A 17,154-nucleotide genomic window follows, 5' to 3' on the forward strand; every position below is an offset into this window, starting at 1 on the left:
TACAGTGAAAATGGGATAGCGTTTCTCCGGACAGTGGAACTGGTTATAAACTTGGATAAATTACATCAGAAACTTTTAATAAATATCATATCACATAAATATCATGTTACATATGCTAGCCCTGTGCCCTCAGAGTTCAGAAGCTTCATGGCTTGGGGGAAAAAACTGGTCGTGAGGTACCTATACCCAGATGGCAGGAGGGAGGACAGATTGCAGGAGGGGTGTGTGGAGCCCTTCATGATGTTTATGTTTTCCTCAAGCAACGGCCGTCATAAATGTCCATCATGGCAGGGAGAGAGAACCCAATAATCCTCTCAGCAGCCGTTACTATCTGCTGCAGGGACTTGCAGTTGCCGAACCAGGCAGTGATGCAGTTAGATAAGATGCTCTCAATGCATCCCCTGTAGAATGTAGTGAGGGTGGAGGGTGGAAGCTGAACTTCCCTCAACCGCCACAGGAAGTAGAGGTGTTGTTGGACCTTCTTGGCAATGAATGTGGTGTTGGGGGACCAGGAGAGATCCTCCACCAGGTGCATGCTCAAGGAATTTGGTGATCTTGACTACCTCGATGGTGGAGTCGTTGATGGTCAGTGGAGAGGGATTCTCCTGGGCTCTCCTGAAATTCACCACCATCTCCTTTGTCTTGTTGACATTCAGGTGTAAGTTGTTGTCTCTGCGCCAGTCCATTAGTGATTGGACCTTCTCCCTGTAATCTGGCTTATCATTCTTGCTGATGAGCCCCACCACAGTCGTGTTGTCCTCAAACTTGATGTGATTAAAACTATCTCGCTGCACAGTCCTGGGCCATCAGGGTAGACAGCAGTGGGATGAACACACAGCCCTGGGGCCTCCTGTGCTCACTGTGATGGTGTTGGACATGCTGTTTCTGATCTAGATTGACTGAGGCCTTCCAGTCAGGAAGTTGAGGGTCTAGTTACAGAGAAAGGTGTTTCAGCCCAGCAGGTTCAGCTTCCTAATCAGGTGCGGCGGTGTGAGTGTGTTGAATGGTATGCTGAAGCCTATGAACAGCACTTGAATAGATGAGTCATTATTTTCCAGGTGGGTGAAGTGTGGTGACAATGGTGTCGCCTGCAGATCGATTGGGATAGCACGCAGTGCGGGGATGGAGGACAATGAGGTTGGCGGCTGTGGGGGATGGGGGGGGTGCAGGGTGACCAGAGATAGAGGTTGGAGACAGTGGCTTGCTGAGCTGTGGGGGGGGTCCTGTGAGAGGTCTCTGAGAACTGTTGACTGGCCTCAGCCATGTAGAGGTCAGTGCGCCAGACCACAACAGCACCACCCTTATCTGCAGATTTGATGGTGAGGTTGGGATTGTTGCGGAGAGAGTGGAGGGCGGAGTTTCTAGTACTATCTCCAACCTCGTCACCTCTGGTCACCTCCCCACATGGCTGGCAACCTCGTTGTCCCCCATCCCCGTTCAAGAGATATATCCTACCTAATATACACACATCCAGCCACCCGGGTAAACCCATGGTCTCTGCTGGCTCCCTGTCCCACAGCATTAGTTTTATCTTGCCTTGACTCTATCCTTTCTCCCCTGGTCCAATCCCTCCGCACCTACATCCGTGACATCACATGCCCTCCATCTCCTCAACGACTTTAGATTCCCTGAACCGGACTGCCTCATCGTCACAATTGATGACCAATCTTTCATATCTCCATCCCCCACATAAAAGGTCTGAAAGGACTTTGCTTCTTCCTGACCAAAGACCTGACCAGTCACCCTCTACCACCACCCTCCCCCGCCTGGCACAACTTGTCCTCACCCTCAATAACTTCTCCTTTAACTCATCCCACTTCCTCCAGATTAAAGGAGTGGCATGGGTACCCACACAGGTCTCAGCTATGCCTGGCTGTCTGGGCTTTGTGGAGTAATCCATGCTGCAAGCTGACTCAGGCAAGACCCCTCATCTCTTCCTCCTGTAAATCGACGACTATATCGGGGCTGCCTCATGCACCTGTGATTAGCTTGTAAACTTCATGCACTTCACAGCCAACTTCTACCCCAATCTCAAACTCACCTGGTCCATCTCTGACAACACTCACCCCTTTCTGGATCTCTCTGTCTCCATCAGAAGACAAGCTTTCCACTGACATATTATTGGTTGTCCATTGGTTCGAAGAAGGCACGTGGTTGTGCAGTTCATCTGTGGACACGAAAGTGACTTTGCTGTCCTAGTCTGGAAGCACAATGGGGGAACTGGAGTCCGTTGTTGTAATAACCGTGGCTGCTGCTTTGCGACATCGTTCACGGTTTTCCACCAGTTTTTGGCAGCGTCTGTCTTCAGTGCATAGGGTTTGCCAACGGGCTCTGTCAGCAGCCGCAGTTTCGAGCTGTCTTGGCTGGATGCCTCAGTAGTGTAGGGTTTCCTTCACAGCGTCTTTATAAAACTTCCGTGGATGACCTTGAGGTCTCCTTCCAGTCTGAGGCTCACTATAGAGCAGCTGGCGAGGCATATGGTGGTCGTCCATTCTGATGATGTGTCCCACCCACCACATCTGGGCTCTGATGACCAGGGAGTCAATGCTGATGGGTTTTACGCGACCCAAGCCCTCCAGGTTGGAGACAGAGGCTTGCCAACAGATGCCAAGGATGGAATGGAGGGTCCACGTGTGGAATTTCACCAGTTGTTTGACATGACGTCAGTACCGAGTCCAGGTCTCACATCCTTACGGGGAGAGGTGATGGAACGGAGAGCCTGCATGTGGAATATCTCCAGTTTGATGTGATGTCAGTACAGAGTCCAGGTCTCACATCAATATGGGGAAAGGGGATTGGAACGGAGGGCCTGCATGTGGAATTTCTCCAGTTTGATGTGATGTCGGTACAGAGTCCAGGATTCACATCTGTATAGGGGAGAGGAATGGAATGAAGGGCACGCATGTGGAATTTCTCCATTTTGATGTGACGTCAGTACAGAGTCCAGGTCTCACATCCATATGGGGAGAGGAGATGGAAAGGATGGACCGCATGTGGAATTTCTCCAGTTTGATGTGTAATGGATAAATATTTGGGAGAATTTGGTAATATTTGGGTAGAATTGGTAAGATTTAGAGTAAGTTACATACATACACACATTTTAAAACAGATCTGATTTGAAAGACTGAAGAAATATTGAAGATTTCTGGAGAATGTTATGTACATTCACAAGAAGGTGTTAATTGAACTGACAGCATAAAATGAATGACCATTGTTATGAACTGGTGCTAGAATAGCTACAAGTACCTTTCTGCAGAGTGCTTACAAGAAGGTCACTCCTGGGGTTTGTTTATCTAACAACAGCTTGAGCAGAAGAAATAATTCCTGTTGTTTGCTGAAGAAGGTGGGGATTTTTGCAAGTGAGTGAATCACATGTTTTTGCTGGAAGTTTCAGTTGGAAAGAGAGGGAGGGAGAGAAGAGAAGCCCTCTCAGCTTGTGTATGTGTGACACAGTGCAAACCAGGAAGAGCTGGTTGAAACTGATGAAAAGTTCCAAAAGCAGTGGATGGCTCAAAGTGCTATCTGTCTGATGTTCCTTTTGGAATAAGAGGAATGGAACTCCGTGGTAGCTTGAAGAAAGAAGTTACCATCTGGAAAACCCTGATGGGGAAAGTTTCATCAGCGAGACATTGAGGTGACTAATGGTGATACCTCAGTTGTGGAAATCCTGGAACAACAAATCTCTCTCTACAAACCCTACAAGAACCTTCCTGAGTGGTAAACATTTACCTTTCGAGCACCAAAGCCTGGTGAACTTTATACATGTTAAATACTGTGCACAGTATAGGAATTGCCTGCATCCAGAGAACTTGGAAGAAGAAGAAGTGAGATTGAACTGTGAACCATAGAATTTTTCTTAAATTTACACACACATTACATATACATGCGCTTAGAATTAGAAGGGGATTCATTTGGGTTAGTTAAGTGTAGAGATAAGTTAACGTTTGATTCTGTTTTCATGTTTAAAGTTGATTAAAAATAACTTGTTTTAAAAACCACTTGTCTTGGTGAATGTCTATTGCTGCTGGGTTTTGGGGTCCTTTCGGCTTGTAACGGATGTGACATCGGTACAGAGTCCAGGTCTCACATCTGTATAGGGGAGAGGGGATGGAACGGAGGGTCTGGGTCCGCATGTGGAATTTCTCCAGTTTGATGTAATGTCGGTACAGAGTCCAGGATTCACATCTGTATAGGGAAGAGGAATGGAATGGAGGGCATGCATGTGGAATTTCTCCAGTTTGATGTGATGTCAGTACAGAGTCCAGGTCTCGTATCCGTATAGGGGAGAGGGGATGGAACGGAGGGCCCACATGTGGAATTTCTCCAGTTTGACGTGACGTCATTGCAGAGTCCAGGACTCACATCCGTATGGGGAAAGGGGATTGAACAGAGGGCACACATGTGGAATTTCTCCAGTTTGATGCGATATCAGTACAGAGTCCAGGACTCACATCTGTATAGGGGAGAGGGGATGGAACGGAGGGCCCACATGTGGAATTTCTCCAGTTTGATGCGATATCAGTACAGAGTCCAGGTCTCGTATCCGTATAGGGGAGAGGGGATGGAACGGAGGGCCCACATGTGGAATTTCTCCAGTTTGACGTGACGTCATTGCAGAGTCCAGGACTCACATCCGTATGGGGAAAGGGGATGGAACAGAGGGCCCACATGTGGAATTTCTCCAGTTTGATGCGATATCAGTACAGAGTCCAGGACTCACATCTGTATAGGGGAGAGGGGATGGAACGGAGGGTCTGGGTCCGCATGTGGAATTTCTCCAGTTTGATGTGATGTCAGTACAGAGTCCAGGTCTCGTATCCGTATAGGGGAGAGGGGATGGAACGGAGGGCCCACATGTGGAATTTCTCCAGTTTGACGTGACGTCATTGCAGAGTCCAGGACTCACATCCGTATGGGGAAAGGGAATGGAACGGAGGGCCCACATGTGGAATTTCTCCAGTTGTTTGATATGACGTCAGTAGAGAGTCCAGGTCTCACATCCGTATAGGGGAGAGGAGATGACCACAGCTCTGTAGACTTCCAGCTTTGTGGAGATGCGGACATTGTACTGATGGAGCACTCTGGTACGCAGCCTCCCCACAGTCTTGCTGATCATGGAGTCTATTTCTTTGTCCAAAGACCCATCACTCGAGATGATGCTCCCCAACTATTTGAATCTATTTACATTTGTCAAGTGGTGTCATCAACAGTGATTTGTAGTTGTATGGTGTTGATGTTTGGCACGGACTGATGGAGAACTTCAGTCTTGTCCAGGCTGTTGGTCAGGCCAAAGAGTGAAGCAGCATCTGACAATTTGTTCAGCATTAACTGTAGATGACTGACATGTATTACAAACCTCTAACTCCCTTGACTACACATCCTCACCCTGTCCCCTGCAAGGATTCTATTCCCTTCTCTCAATTTCTCTGTCTTTGCCGCATCTGTTCCCAAGACGACGTCTTCCACTCCAGATCTTCTGAAATGTTTGCCTTCTTCCACAAACATGGTTTCCCCTCCACCGCCATCAACTCAGTCCTCACCTGCATCTCCTCCATTTCCTGTTCATCTGCCCTGGCCCCTCTGCCTCTATCCTCAACTACCAGCCCACCAGGCTCTGCATCCAACACATCATCTTTCAGCACTTACAACAGGATCCCACTAGTAGAGACATCTTCCCCTCTCCGTCCTGCTCTGCCTTCCGTAGGGACCTCTCCCTCCATGACTCTCTTGTCAACTCATCCGTCCACACCAATCATCCCCCCCTCCCCCGGTATCTTCCCCTCTCCGTCCTGCTCTGCCTTCCGTAGGGACCACTCCCTCCATGACTCTCTTGTCAACTCATCCGTCCACACCAATCATCCCCCCCTCCCCCGGTATCTTCCCCTCTCCGTCCTGCTCTGCCTTCCATAGGGACCTCTCCCACCATGACTCTCTTGTCAACTCATCCGTCCACACCAATCATCCCCCCCTCACCCGGCATCTTCCCCTCTCCATCCTACTCTGCCTTCCGTAGGGACCGCTCCCTCCATGACTCTCTTGTCAACTCATCCGTCCACACCAATCATCCCCCCCACCCCCGGTATCTTCCCCTCTCCGTCCTGCTCTGCCTTCCGTAGGGACCTCTCCCACCATGACACTCTTGTCAACTCATCCGTCCACACCAATCATCCCCCCCTCCCCCGGCATCTTCCCCTCTCCATCCTACTCTGCCTTCCGTAGGGACCGCTCCCTCCATGACTCTCTTGTCAACTCATCCGTCCACACCAATCATCCCCCCCTCCCCCGGTATCTTCCCCTCTCCGTCCTACTCTGCCTTCCGAAGGGACCGCTCCCTCCATGACTCTCTTGTCAACTCATCCGTCCACACCAATCATCCCCCCCTCCCCCGGTATCTTCCCCTCTCCGTCCTACTCTGCCTTCCGTAGGGACCGCTCCCTCCATGACTCTCTTGTCAACTCATCCGTCCACACCAATCATCCCCCCCACCCCCGGTATCTTCCCCTCTCCGTCCTGCTCTGCCTTCCATAGGGACCTCTCCCACCATGACACTCTTGTCAACTCATCCGTCCACACCAATCATCCCCCCCTCCCCCGGTATCTTCCCCTCTCCATCCTACTCTGCCTTCCGTAGGGACCGCTCCCTCCATGACTCTCTTGTCAACTCATCCGTCCACACCAATCATCCCCCCCTCCCCCGGTATCTTCCCCTCTCCGTCCTACTCTGCCTTCCGTAGGGACCGCTCCCTCCATGACTCTCTTGTCAACTCATCCGTCCACACCAATCATCCCCCCCTCCCCCGGTATCTTCCCCTCTCCGTCCTACTCTGCCTTCCGTAGGGACCGCTCCCTCCATGACTCTCTTGTCAACTCATCCGTCCACACCAATCATCCCCCCCTCCCCCGGTATCTTCCCCTCTCCATCCTACTCTGCCTTCCGTAGGGACCGCTCCCTCCATGACTCTCTTGTCAACTCATCCGTCCACACCAATCATCCCCCCCTCCCCCGGTATCTTCCCCTCTCCGTCCTACTCTGCCTTCCGTAGGGACCGCTCCCTCCATGACTCTCTTGTCAACTCATCCGTCCACACCAATCATCCCCCCCTCCCCCGGTATCTTCCCCTCTCCGTCCTACTCTGCCTTCCGTAGGGACCGCTCCCTCCATGACTCTCTTGTCAACTCATCCGTCCACACCAATCATCCCCCCCTCCCCCGGTATCTTCCCCTCTCCGTCCTGCTCTGCCTTCCATAGGGACCTCTCCCACCATGACTCTCTCGTCAACTCATCCCTCCCTACCAATCATCCCACTCCCCCGGCATCTTCCCCTCTCCATCCTGCTCTACCTTCCATAGGGACCGCTCCCTCCATGACTCTCTTGTCAACTCATCCGTCCACACCAATCATCCCCCCCTCCCCCGGTATCTTCCCCTCTCCGTCCTGCTCTGCCTTTCATAGGGACCTCTCCCACCATGACTCTCTCGTCAACTCATCCCTCCCTACCAATCATCCCACTCCCCCGGCATCTTCCCCTCTCCGTCCTGCTCTGCCTTCCGTAGGGACCGCTCCCTCCATGACTCTCTCGTCAACTCATCCGTCCACACCAATCATCCCCCCCTCCCCCGGTATCTTCCCCTCTCCGTCCTGCTCTGCCTTCCATAGGGACTTCTCCCACCATGACTCTCTCGTCAACTCATCCCTCCCTACCAATCATCCCACTCCCCCGGCATCTTCCCCTCTCCGTCCTGCTCTACCTTCCATAGGGACCGCTCCCTCCATGACTCTCTCATCAACTCATCCCTCCCCACCAATCATCCCCCCACCCCCAGGCATCTTCCCCTGAGCCACAGGAGGTGCCACACTTGCGCCCACACATCCTCCCTCACCACGGACTGGGCCCCAAACCGGCCTTTCATGTTGAGCATCACTTCACGTGTATCTGCAGGACAGATTTTCTGTATCTGGGGCTCCTGCTGTAGCCGTCTCTACATCAGAGAGACTGGGCGCAGTCTGGGAGATCACTTCACTCCATCCGTACCAGTGACAGGGACCTACCACTAGTCAAACATTTCAGTTCTGTGCTCACTTTTACACTCGTGACCTCATGTACTATCCCACCAAGACCACCCGGAAATGAGAGGAACAACACCTGATTTCCCGTCTGGGCCCTCTCCAACTGGATGGCATTAACCTCGACTTCTCTGCTAACCTGCTCTCCCCGCCGCCCCCCCCCCCCCCCCCCGCTTTCCAGTTCTCCCTCCCTTCCTCCAGCCATTCTTCCTCCTCTTGATCTCTGCTGTCCCCACCCTCCCTTCTCCACCTATCACTTCCTGCCTTATGAGCACCCTTTCCCCTTCCTATACTTTTGTTCAGATGCCTACTGCCATTTCCCATTCTTTGATGAGGGGCTCAAGGCCCAACACTGGTTTGTCTCCTTGCCGTTGCTACATAAAGGACGCTGTTTAACCTGCTGTTTCTCCAGTGTCGTGTTTTTATTTCATCCACGGTGTCTGCAGACTTCCAAGTTTACCTTTTGTCTTCCATATATTTACTGGGGTTGCCCCCCCCCCCCCACCACTTCACTGGGCAGCGAATTCCACAGATTCACCACCCTCTGGGAAAGGCAGTCCCTCATCTCCATCTCAAATCTTCTACTCTGAATCTTCAGGCTCTGTCCCCTAGTTCTAGTCTTCCTCTCACCAATCATAACAACATGTCTACCTCAGCTTCAGGCACCCAGGTTCAATCCCCTTTTCTGGCGCTGTCTGTGTGGAGATTGCATGTTCTCCCTGTGAGCGCATGGGTTTCCCCCTGGGGGCTCCGGTTTCCTCTCACATCCCACAGAAGTGCATTTTGGTAGGTTAATTGGTTAAAGGTTTGAATCTGGGGAGAATTGATGGGAGTGGGTTACAGAGCAATTTAGTAAGGGATGTGATTGCCCTGTAAATCAGTATAGACTGTATGGGTGAATGGCCTTGTAGCTTGTAAGCAAGGAAGGATAATATGGATTGTGAATTGTTATTGACAGTGGGGATCGAGGATTCACCCCCAGCTGCTCCAATCCGGAAATGAGTTGGCTAAGGGGATTAAATGTAACTGATCCAGGTTTGCTGACAGACTTTAACAGACAGGAAGCAATGTGAGTTGATGAGAGGAAGAGAATGGGCTTCAGGGAATCTGTCCAAGCTGTAAGAGTGGGTGGGAGCCTGGCTGATAGAGTATAATGTGGAAACTATGAAGTCATCCACTTTGGTTCACAAACCAGAGAAATTGTAAACTGTTTAATGGTTGGATAACGAGGATATTCGATGGAAATTGGCTGTGTTTATAGAAAAGCCTCTGAAGGCCAATGTGAAATGCAACAAGTGATTTCTGAAGGTATATAGGATGTTTGCCTTAATTACAAGAGGATTTGAGTTGAGAAGTAAAGACTTCTTGCATCAATTGGCCAGGGCTAAGATGGTACCTGGAGTATTGCGAGCAGTTTTCTCTCCTTGCCTGAGAAAGGATGTTCTTGCCATAGTAGGGGTGGCATGCAGATTCACCAGGCTGTGCTTACCCTCCGGAACAACCGAGAAGTCCATGACTGTATCTTCTGGAGTTTAGAAGAATGAGAGTCTTGGAGTCCTATAAAACAGAACAGGCCCTTCGGTCCATCTCCCCATGCAACTGTTGGCATTCTGGGCTTGTCCCATTTGCCTGTATTTAGTCCATCTCCTTCTCAACCCTTCCTACCCATATATCTGTCCAAATACTTTCAAATATCTTCATTGTACATGGAGCTTCATTGTAGTTTCTTCTGGATGTGGACTATCTTGCCCCACTTGTACCTTATCCCTTTCACCTCAACCTACACCCTCTAGTCTCGACTCATCTACTCTGGGGGAAAAGACTGAGCTCATGATCTCATGACCCTCTATAAGATGACCTCATTGGCTCCTGCAAGGCTGCACAAGGGGATTGTGGGGAGATTATGGGTGGTATGGATAGTTTAGTGGTTAGTGCAATGCTGTTTCAGGGCCAGTGATCAGGTTTGAATCCTGCACTGTCTGTAAGGAGTTTGTACGTTCACCCTGTTTCTGTGAGGGATTTCCCTGGGGTCTCCAGATTCCTCCCACCCTGTAATTGGGCAGCTCAGAAGGAATTGGTTTCTACTGGGCTGAAAATACTTTAATTTAAAAGAATCAGAACCAAAATCAGTATTTATTGTCATGAACATGTCACGAAATTCATTGTTTTACAGCAGGTCACAGTGCAAACATTGCTATAAATTACATTTGAAAACTAAATAAATAAATAGTGCAAGAAAATAGGAGGAAGAGAGGCAGTGCCTAATGTTCATTGTCCATTCAGGAGTCTGGTGAGGGGACGGGGGAGGGGGAAGAAGCCGTCCTTGTGCTGCTGGGAGCTTATCTTCAGGCTTCTGCACCTTTCCTGATGGTAGCAGAGTGAAGAGGGCACGGCCTGAGTGGTGGGGGTCCTTGAGGATAGAGGCTGCGTTCCTTGCCTCAGGTAGACCCAGGGTAAACAAGATCTTTGCAGGTGCTGGCAACTCAGACCGTGTTTGTGGAAAGCAAAAGACGGCGTTTCCTAACGAAAGGCCAACCACTCTAAACTGAGATGAGTGGAATTTCTTACGATCAGTAGATCTTTGGAATTACCTGAGGAAGGTGGAGGCTTCATCACTGTGGACATTCACACCAAGATGGGTAGATTGGTCGACAGGAAGGGCAGTAGACACAGGGGCTAATGCTGGGGAATGGTGCTGGGGTTGATTGCCCCGGATCTTACATAGATGCAGCAGTTGGAGGGAGGCAGAGCCTCTCTCTGCTCCCGTGTCTCCTGTTTTGGGGCAGTATGGTCGGTGTTGTGGTTAGTGCAACATTGTTACAGCGCCAGCGATCAGGACCGGGGTTTAAATTCTGTTCTGTCTATGATGAGCTTGTATATTCTCCTCGTGTCTGCGTGGGTTTCTGCTGGGGGCTCCAGTTTCCTCCCATACTTCAAAACCCTACAGGGGTGTAGGTCAATAGGCTGTAATTTGGGGGGCACAGACTGGAGACTGGAGGGCTGAAAGGGCCATTACTGTACTGTATGTCTACATTTAAATTAAAAATGAAGGTGAATCCTCTGCGATGCTTTGCTCCAGCTCTGTGGCATTTGAGGGTGGTGAAATTGCACTTGCTGAACGTGACCCAGCCTTCCATTACTTCCAGTCAGCTCCAGCACAGCCAATGGGACGCCTGGGATCCCGGTCAGTTCCAGCAAAGTCGGTGGGACACCTGGATCCCGGTCAGCTCCAGCACAGCCACTGGGATGCCTGGGATCCCGGTCAGCTCCAGCACAGCCAGTGGGACACCTGGGATCCCAGTCAGTTCCAGCAAAGTCAGTGGGACGCCTGGGACCCCGGTCAGCTACATCAAAGTCAGTGGGACGCCTTGGATCCCATTCAGCTCCAGCAAAGCCAGTGGGACGGCTGGGATCCCGGTCATTCCAGCACAGCCAGTGGGACACCTGAGATCCTGGTTAGCACCAGGACAGCCAGTGGGATGCCTGGGACCCCGGTCAGCTCCAGCAAAGTCAGAGGGAGGCCTGGGATCCCATTCACCTTCAGCACAGCCAATGGGATGCCTGGGATCCCAGTCACTTCCAGCACAGCCAGTGGGACATCTGGGATCCCGGTCAGGTCCAGCACAGTCAGTGGGCCGCATGGGATCCCATTCAGCTTAAGCACAGCCAGTGGGACGCCTGGGTTCTCATTCAGCACAGCCAGTGGAACTCATGGGATCCCATTCAACTCAAGCAGTGCCAGTGGAACGCCTCGGATACAAGTCAGCTCCAGCACACCCAGTGGGACTTCTGGGATCCTGATCAACTCCAGCACAGTCAGAGAGATGTCTGGGATCCCAGTCAGCTCCAGCACAACTAGTGGGATGCCTGGGATCTTCTTCAGCTCCAGCACAGCCAATGGGACGCCTGCGATCACGGTCAATGCCAGCACAGCCAGTGGGATGCCTGGGATCCTGGTCAGCACCAGCGCAGCCAGTGGGACGTCTTGGATCCCAGTCATCTTCAGCACAACTAGTGGGATGCCTGGGATCTTCTTCCGCTCCAGCACAGCCAGTGGGATGCCTGGGACACGGTCAATTCTAGCACAGCCAGTGGGATGCCTGGGATCCCGGTCTGCTCCAGCACAACTAGTGGGATGCCTGGGATCTTCTTCAGCTCCAGCACAGCCAATGGGACGCCTGCGATCACGGTCAATGCCAGCACAGCCAGTGGGACACCTGGGATCCTGGTCAGCACCAGTGCAGCTAGTGGGACATCTGGGATCCCAGTCATCTCCAGCACAGCCAGTGGGATGCCTGGTATCCCAGTCAGTTCAAGCACACCCAGTGGGATGCCTGGGATCCCAGTCAGCTCCAGCACAGCCAGTGGGACTCCTGGGATCCTAGTCAGTTCCAGCACAGCCAGTGGGACGTCTGGGATCCTGGTCAGCACCAGCAGAGCCAATGGGACGTCTGGGATCCCGGTCAGCTCCAGCACAGCCAGTGGGACATCTGGGATCCCGGTCAGCTCCAGCACAGCCAGTGGGACACCTGGGATCCCGGTGAGCTCCAGCAGAGCTACTGGAACACCTGGGATCCAGGTCAGCTCCTGGACAGCCAGTGGGACACCTGGGATCCTGGTCAGCTCCAGCACAGCCAGTGGGACTCCTGGGATCCCGGTCAGCTCCAGCACAGCCAGTGGGACACCTGGGATCCCGGTCAGCTCCAGCACAGCCAGTGGGACACCTGGGATCCCGGTCAGCTCCAGCAGAGCCAGTGGGTCTCCTGGGATCCCGGTCAGCTCCAGCAGAGCCAGTGGGTCTCCTGGGATCCCGGTCAGCTCCAGCAGAGCCAGTGGGACACCTGGGATCCCGGTCAGCACCAGCACAGCCAGTGGGTCTGCTGGGATCCTGGTCAGCTCCAGCAGAGCTGTGATCAGGATGAAATACTAAAGCCAATGTTTTTTGAATTTTTTAGTTATGATTTTCCAGACATAAACTCAAACTGTGCCCAATGTGTTTAGTGTCAATGTTAACAGCATCGACTACAGATTACAATTATCAGTTTTACACAAAGTTTTCTGCCTAGTTCAAGCTCTTTTTGTTCCCCTCCCTCCCCAACCCCCAACACCCTCAACATTTCACCATTAACCAACCACGGTTACACATGACTTTCAAGAGAGTCACAACAAAAGTATAAAACATATATCAGGGTTTATTGGTCTTGTCACGACCCAGCGGCCAGAGGTCAGGCTGTTTTCTTCTCAACTTTTCCTGGATGGGATGGAGCTCCCCTAACCCCCCCCCCCCACTGATTTAGGGGTAGATGTGGGAGGTAGGGCTGTGAGGTGTGATGTTCCACTCTATAATCATGCTCCTATGGAATTTGAGTATAATTGCCAGATTTTCAAAAAATTGTTCTACTTTAGTCTTAAATTGTAAGTGATGTTCTCCGGGGAACACAGCTTTACATTTCCGTGTTCCAGCAAGCGATGCTCAGTCTGGAGTCTGATTTCCAGGTGGCCGCTCGGCACTTCCTGGCCACTGCCAATGCTATCGTTACAAATTGGATTTGGAATTTGAACAGGTTCATTTTAAGCCTTGTGTCCATGATGTTTCCCCAACAGCAACGACTCTGGGTCCTGTGGGATTTCTTCACCTATGATTTTTTCTATGAGTCGGCTTAGTTCCACCCAGAAGGGTGTCACCTTGGCATGTGTCCAGGTTGTGTGCAGAATGGTTCCTGTCTCAATGCCACATTGTCTCAATGCCACATCTGAAGCATTGGTCTGACAATTCTGGTTTAGATCTGTTCAATTTTTTGTGGCATCAGGTACAGCTGGTGTAGAAAGTTGTATTGTAACAGTCTGTACTACACATTAACAATTGTAGTCATTCTGATCTGATACAGGTTGGACCAGCACCGCTCATCAATTGTCATTCCTAAGTCCAACTCCCAACTCAACTCTGCCCTTGATTTGTGAAGGCCTGGTTCAGGTCCTTCTGCATGGATCAAGAAATATATTGTGTTCTCCCTTTGAATCATGGCCTCTACATCACTGCAGGTTGATAGAGCCATTGTTGGACCTAATTTTCCTGCTGGAAAGATCTTATCTGAAGGTAGCCTGAGTTGTTTGAATGATATTAGCTGCCCCCGCTCGTAACAGTCTTCTACACATCTGACCCAATTACGATGCCAGGTGTCTAGGATCTTGTTCGACCGTCATTGGATTTAATCTATTGGGGACAGCCCCACTTTGATTCCTAGATATTGGTTAATTTTATTCCAAATGAAGATAATTTGTTTTAGTATAGGGCTGTCTGTTTTCCCAGATAACAATTTAACATTTCATTTATAAATAAAGTCCTCCTCTAACTTCTCACCTATCCCGTGCAGGTCAATTTGTGCCCAGGATTTGTCCCCCTTCAAAGAGTGAGACGATGTATCTCGACTGGTGTTCCCAATAGTATTTCTTGAAGTCTGGCATTCATAATCCACCCAGACTGTTATCCCAGGTCAATTTTTCCATAAAAACCCTGGCTACCTTTACATTCCATAGAAATGTCCTTATTCTTGAGAGCAAATTTTGAAAGAATCACCGGGACAACGCCGTGGGCAGAGTCTGGAAGATGGATTGAAGTCTCAGCAACACATTCATTTTAACACAGCTGACCCTGCCCACTAAAGTTACAGGCAGAGACATCCATCTATTTAAATCCTCCTCAATTCTCCCAAGCAAGGCAGCATAATTTAGTTTATCTAAATTATTCAAGTTATTGTCTATTCTGACTCCTGGATATTTAATCCCATTTTGTGGCCACTTTAAATAACTGTTTTCTTGATATGCCCTTAGTAAGTGGCATAATTTCACTCATGTCCCAATTGACCTTATAGCTGGAGATCTCCCCATAGTCCTCCAGAGTAGAGTGCAGCTTGGACAACGAGTTTGCTGGGTCTGTCAGATATATCAGTACTTCATCAGCAAATAAATTGATTTTATGTTCTTCCTGGCCTGCTCTAAAATCCTTGATGTCTGGATCCTGGTGAATGGCTTTGGCCAGTGGCTCCATGGCCAGTACGAACAGGGCTGAAGATAGTGGGAACCTTTGTTTACTTGATCTTGTCAGTGGGAAAGCTGGAGAAATTTGACCATTGGTCACAACTTTAGCCTTGGGGACATGGTACAGTGCCCTTATCCAATTTATAAAAGTTGGGCTAACCGCAACTTTTCCAGCACTTCGAATAAAAAATCCCACTCCAGTCAGTCAAATGCCTTTTCTGCATCCAGGGCCATGGCCAATCCCCTTTCATTTCTGGTTTGCACCAGATGCATTATACTCATGTCTGCCAATGTTATCCGCTGCCTGAATTTTTGGCACAAATCCACTTGGTCTTTGCTTATTAGTTTAGGCAAATTTTTCGCCATTCTATTTGCCAGGGCTTTGGCCAGTATCTTATAGTTTGTTTTGAACAGTGAAATGGTCGAGAAGAAGATGGCATTAGCAGATCATTGTCTTTGAAAAGGATTTCAGGAGGGTCTGGGTCTCCATTGCATTGTCCACCACCTCCATATAGAGAGGCATCAATAAATCCTTAAATTCCTTATAAAACTCAGGTGGAAACACATCCTCCCCTGGAGACTTGTTAGTCTGAAGTGAATTCAATGCCTTCCCAATCTCTTCTTCCATAAAGGGAAGATCTATCCCTTCCTGTTCTTCTGGGTCTAAATTTGGTAACTCTAATTTAAACAGGAAGTTGCTGCCTTTATCAGACCCCCTGTCAATTCTGATATATATAAACCCTCAGAATTCCCTGAAGGTTTCTTTAATCTCATACTGCAGCCATTGTCCACAATAATCCCACAAAGTACAAGGCGAAAAGAACCAAGGCGATGACATTTGACAAATAATATTAGTGCAGGGTTAGTAACAGGAGGTGCAGAGGAGCGACAGCTAATAGCCTGAGGACAAAATAAGTCTGAAATGTATGTCTCCCACGGTGGGGAGCTCCCTCACTGCCCCTCCCACAGTGGGGAGCTCTCTCACTGCCCCTCCCACATTGGGGAGCTCCCTCTGCCCCTCCTGTGGGGAGCTCCCTCACTGTCCCTCCCAAAGTGGGGAGCTCCCTCTGCCCCTCCCAAGGTGGGGAACTCCCTCACTTCCCCCCAAGGTGGGTAGCTCCCTCACTGCCCCTCCCAAGGTGGGGAGCTCCCTCACTGCCCCTCCCATGGTGGGGAGCTCCCTCACCACCCCTCCCACGGTACTGCCCTCTCGCTGACAGGGTGGGGGTTTTTCGCTTGCTGTCTGTTCATGTTCGGCTTGTTTATTGTCCTGGGATGGTTCTGTGAACACTCCAGTGATCATACTTGTACAGAGAACCAGTACGACCCTGTGCAGAGTGTTAGAGTGGAGGTCTGGGAGTGTGGAGCATTGTAAAGTGTGAGACGAGTTGATGTTCTGGAAGCAGCCCACAATAAGTCACCGTGCCTCCTCCTTCAGTCGAACCATTTCCTGCCTGCAGTCAAGATGGGGCCGGTTCTCTCAGTTGCTTTGTGAGTTTAACTGTTGAAACAGCGGAAATGACAACCAGATGGTCAGGCTGCAGTTTATTTAACCTCTGTCAAGGCTCTTTGTTGAGCAGGCAGCTGCTCTGTGTGAAGTGATGGTCTCCAGTGAAGGGCTGATGCTCACCCTCCAACACATTCACATCTCTCTGTCCTTAAAGGAGACCATTCCTGCACAGTCTCCTCATAGAATTGAACCACAATCTATCACTTTGCATTTAATTCCCCTGGCAATACTCACCACATCCTGCTAGTTCCCCTATTTACTTGCTGGTGTGGAACACATGCCTTTTGTGAACCAAGATTTAAGATTTCTTTATATAAATACAGCGCCCCACGTTTGTTCACATGTTTGCCCGTGATAAATAGGGGAACCAGCAGTCTGATGCTTGTACCAGCAGGAAAAGGGAAACAAAAGAAATGTGTCTGGACTCCCCACCACCTCCAATGTCACTGCTTCCAGTTCCCTCCCCACCCCTGTAACCTCCGTAGCTCATGGACTCCTGAGTGTTCCAGTGGTGACCCCGGGCTCCAGGTGCCTCTCAGCC

The 17,154-nt window shown here is 50.3% G+C and overlaps 1 protein-coding gene across 2 annotated transcripts in view; it reads left to right on the forward strand.

The window, feature by feature from the left end:
* Positions 1-17,154, forward strand: part of LOC138764095 (guanine nucleotide exchange factor VAV3) — a 280,714-nt gene that overhangs the window by 11,184 nt on the left and 252,376 nt on the right. The gene's annotated exons all lie outside the window — the stretch shown is intronic.

This window comes from Narcine bancroftii, chromosome 5, assembly GCF_036971445.1.
Source record: "Narcine bancroftii isolate sNarBan1 chromosome 5, sNarBan1.hap1, whole genome shotgun sequence".
Lineage (NCBI taxonomy): Eukaryota > Metazoa > Chordata > Chondrichthyes > Torpediniformes > Narcinidae > Narcine > Narcine bancroftii.